Raw genomic sequence first — 4752 nt, forward strand, 5'->3', positions numbered from 1 at the left:
GGGGGCGGGGGAGAAGGAGAATGAGAAGGAGCGAGAGGGAGGACAGGTATATGAATGGGGCTGATGTGGGGAGGAAGTGAGGGCTGCCTGATGGAAGAGGACACAGTGTTGTGGGAGCCACTGTCGTTCCCCTCCCAGATTTAGACGTCCAGCTACAGATAGAGACAGATAGATAGGTAGACAGATATAAATTAATAGATAGACAGATAGGTTGACAGACAAACTGAAAGACAGATAGACAGATAGATAGATGCGGAAATATAATTCACGCTTTCATTCCTTAACCCATTCATTATCATGGCTTCTTAATTTATACTGCTTTGACGATGCTGTTTACTTAATTATTTGTTTCTGTTTAGTTACCATCATTTGAAATTATATCGGTGTTTTGCATAGATTGTACAGAATAAGAAATATACTGGAATTCATGAGAGCTGGTGATTATGTATGGTTGTTGATCAAAGGAACGATGAGAGAATAGCGTGTTTATTAGTCACACAAAAGGAATTGACATGACTGGGGTTGTGAAAACTGAAAAGGATATATATAAGTGGGTCTGAGAGGAGGAGTAGGCGTGGAAGGCTAAGAAAAATGTGAATGGATATAGTAAACAATGTGCTAACGAACAGACAACCGAAGTTGCGGAAAAACTGATGCTGTGTGGATATAATGGGATGAAGCACGCATGACCATGCTCATGACAAGGTCTGTACCCCTTCTTTAACGTCAGAAATGAAGGAGTAAGCTCTCCCCCACAAGCGTTGCGAGAGTGACAACCCTTTGGCACGATGCCACATTTTTAATTTTTATTTTAGCTATGCAACCATACACGAGTTTGCCAACCTAGTGAGGGCGTCTAGCTATTGAGAGGTTTAACGACGGTTAAAGCTAACCACTTTAGCTCTAATACTCTCCTCTAAGTAAAATAGTTTCTACTTAAAACAATAAACTAAACAGATAGTAAGGACACGATAATAACTAGACGTCCTCACTGTGAAGGTGTTAATTATGTGAGGCAGATCTTTCCGTGGAATACCTATGCTTCTGAGGTGAAGCTGGGAGTGTCGACGGCTTGAATTATGAATGATTATGGATGTATGAGACAGTTCACAAGGCCATGTTGATGTATATACTGTAGTTTGTTCACCCTAACTTAACTGAGATATTCGTCATTTTGTAGCATAATGAACGTAGTTCCGTGGCAACTTAATGCACTACCAAGGCTCAACATCTTGTCCATAACACTTCTTTGTAATCAGTATCTTGCTACAGTGCAGCATTCAAGGCTGAGAGATTCGCAATTTTAGGCCAGACATTACTGAAGAAAGTATAGTTTTCTCCAACGCAGATGCTTTCCATTTCATACGTTTTCAAGCTTTATATGTCAAAAATGAAAATGGATGATGATGATGATGATGATGGAGAAGTTACTGGGTTATAGTCATTACTTTCTTAAGCCAAATATGTGTAGGTATTTGATTGCCTGTGTAAAACTGTACATTTGCTCTCGCACATATAGTTACCAAACAATCCGCAGTTATATTAGAATGAATATGATATTGAAGAATACGAAAAAGTATAAAAATGGTGAGCTTATAATTAACAGTGATGTACACTTGTCCATCATTTATAATTATATAAATCTGTGCACAGGAAACACCGAGTATTATCCTTACTTTACTTCCTGGCGGATGTGGGAAAAAAAAATAAAAGTACGAACTAATTATTCCCTGGATATCCTTAACCATGTGATGACATCTTTTTACACACTCCCTCACCAAGCGAGAACTGGGTATTGTTTTACTATCGCGCGCGCGGTCGTGTGTATTTACCAAATTGAGATATACAGGAAATGAGTTACGCTCGTGGGGTCCTGTCTCTGTTTCTCAGTAAGTCAAATTTAGCCTTAAACGTTTAAGTTTCTTGACTGGACGATCTCTTTGTCTAGGCTGTTCCACAGGTCCATACATCTATAAGGAAAACTATATTTCTTGAAATCTTTCAAGCAGCTTGGCTTCTTCAGTTTCATTCCGTGTCCTCTTGTTACTCTCTTATCTCATACAAACAGATCTTCTTTGTCAATTTTATCTACTCCCATCATGGTCATGAACACTGCAGTCATGTCGCCTCTCTTTCTCTTTTTCTCTAAGGAAGGCAAATCAAGCTTTTCCAGCCTCTCTCTGTAAGACAGATCTGCCAAACTAGGGACCATTTTGGTTGCTGTTCTTTGTGTTCTCTCAATCTTGTTCATATCTTTCTTTTTGTGTGGGGATCACACTGCTGCTGCATATTCTAATCTGGGGCGGATCATGGCCATTATCAATTTTTTCATCTCCTCATCAATATAATGAAAAGCTACTCTTATGTTAGTCAAGAGATTATGTCTCTAACTGTTTTGTTAACATGTTTTTCAGGGGACAAACTGTCCTGGACCAGCACTCCCAAATCTTTCTCTTCTCTCGCTTTTGTGATTGGTTCATTACCCATCAGATAATTCAGTGATGGCCTCTTGGTACTTTTACCCATTTCCAATATTTTACATTTCTTTGCATTGAATTTCATTTCCCACATCCGACTCCAATCGTGTATCTTATCTAGAACCTCCTGCAGCCTTTTACAATCCTCCTCAACCTCTACCTTCCTCAAGATCTACGTATCATCAGCAGACTAGCATAGCTGTTCACTCCATCTACCATATCATTTACGTAAATCAGGAACATTACTGGCGCCAACCCCGAGCCCTGTGGGACTCCACTTGTTATTTCCCTCCATCCAGACATCTTATCCTTTATTACTGTCCTCATTTGTCTCTCTCAAAAAGTCTTTCATCCATTCCAGGAGGTTCCCCTTCAGTCCTCCTATATGCTCTAGTTTCCACATTAGTCTCTTATGGGGTACCTTGTCAAAGGCCTTCTCCAAATCTAAATACACACAATCCACCCAACCATCTCTCCTGTAGCACATCGATCGCTCTTGAGCAAAAGCTCAACTAGTTGAAAACACATGACCTTCCACTTCTGAATCCAAACTGACTATCAGCCAGAATATTCATCTCTTCCACATATTTTATTCATCTAACTTTCAGATTTCTCTCGCACAATTTTGTGACCATGCAGGTTAGGGACACTGGTCTATAATTCAGGGGTTCTTCCCTGTTTCCTCCCTTATAAATTGGTACAGTCAGGAAAAGTTCCGCATTACCCACTGTTCGGATCATTGGTGGTCGACGTATAGTCACAAAGCAGCAGCCAGACCCCACCTGTCTGGTAACTGTGAGTGGAAGGGAGCTTGGCCGGGGGTGGGAGGGTTTGGAGAGTTGCTCACGTCACAGTATCCATAGCCAATGATAATGCGTCCGACGTATTCTCACGGTGCAAAAGCGGTATGTTGATAGTATGGTATCACACTGTTCTCTGACTTTGTCTATATTACTGCTTTATATAATGTTTACTGTCAAAAGTTTGCTTCCTTGCCTTCGTCGTGTAATGTTCAATAAGAATGACAGTTACAGAGACTGATCTTATGATTAGGACTTCCCACGTCATTCTGTCTAAAGGAAAACGAAGAGTCTGTTAATCGCTCGTATATACTGTTCTTTTTTATTATTATTAGACACTACACTAGACTCTACGTTCGAGATGAAGAATTATTAAAATAACACAAGATGTGTTTGTAGGCGGATGTTTATAGTGGGATGACAGAAGATAAATAAACAAATTCAGAAGTATGTACACACACACACACACACACACACACACACACAGATTTTTAGTTTTAATCAATTTATTACGTCAAAGGCGTCAGTTCAATGTACAATTTATCGACAAATTTACGTTAATAACATCAGAATCAATTAGTCAAAAGTAAGTTTCATTCATTCATTCATTGCCAGACGCCATGTATCCCAGACGGGGTGACCAAGGGCTTAGAGTTAATTGTTTTACAGGGAGGGGCACTAATCCTCCACCAACCCCACTTGACTCGTAGGGATGCCAACAGCATCTGGTGTTCCCAGGCGGTCACCCATCCAAGTACTAACCAGACCCAACGTTGCTTAACTTCGCTGATCGGACGGGAAGCGGTGTACTCAACGTGGTATGGCCGTTGGCATAAAAGTAAGTAGTAGTGAGAAAAAAAAAATGTTAACAGTAACACATTAGAGGATTATGGCAGATATGTGTGGACAGCAAATAATGTGAGGAAGGACCAGCTAGCACGGCAGCATCCTCAGCACCCACCAAAACGTGGGTACCGAGTGAGGTCATCCAAGTTGTCGCCCAACAGCAGATGCCGACAAATATCCACCTGTGGGCGTCCTCGGGGCAGCAAACCTTCGACTTGAGGGCAGTGCAGAGAGTAGTGTTTCAGCGTATTACTGTTGGGGGCACGACACAGGAGGCACGAGGTGAACTGGGGAGCGTCCTTCAACACTGTGACTTGCCACACTGGCCTGCAGCCGAGGCGTAACCTGGCAGCCACCACGTTGTGCCTCCTCGCCCTGAGTTTCCGATGACGGTACTTGTAGCAGTGGTGGTGGAACACATCATAAAGTTGGATAGAGACGCTGTGGGCTCTCTGATGGTCTCTGTGGTGGCTTATGGAATGGAAGGTATGAGCACAGACCCTGGATAGGTAGCAGGAGAGTGAGGGTGAAGGACCACCACCACGGATAGGTAGCCTACAGGCAGCTTTCGCTAAGTTATCGATGCTTTCACTGTGAATAATACCTATATGGGAGGGAACCCACAAAAA

The 4752-nt window shown here is 41.9% G+C and overlaps 1 non-coding gene across 1 annotated transcript; it reads right to left on the bottom strand.

Moving 5' to 3' along the window:
* Positions 1-3990: 3990 nt before the first annotated feature.
* LOC145391307 (5S ribosomal RNA) lies at positions 3991-4109 on the bottom strand. The gene has a single exon (XR_013895821.1). It is a non-coding gene; the product is annotated as a 5S ribosomal RNA (ribosomal RNA).
* Between the last annotated feature and the right edge of the window lie 643 nt (positions 4110-4752).

This window comes from Coenobita brevimanus, chromosome 17 (assembly GCF_032717465.1).
Source record: "Coenobita brevimanus isolate Jiangsu-jjx chromosome 17, ASM3271746v2, whole genome shotgun sequence".
Lineage (NCBI taxonomy): Eukaryota > Metazoa > Arthropoda > Malacostraca > Decapoda > Coenobitidae > Coenobita > Coenobita brevimanus.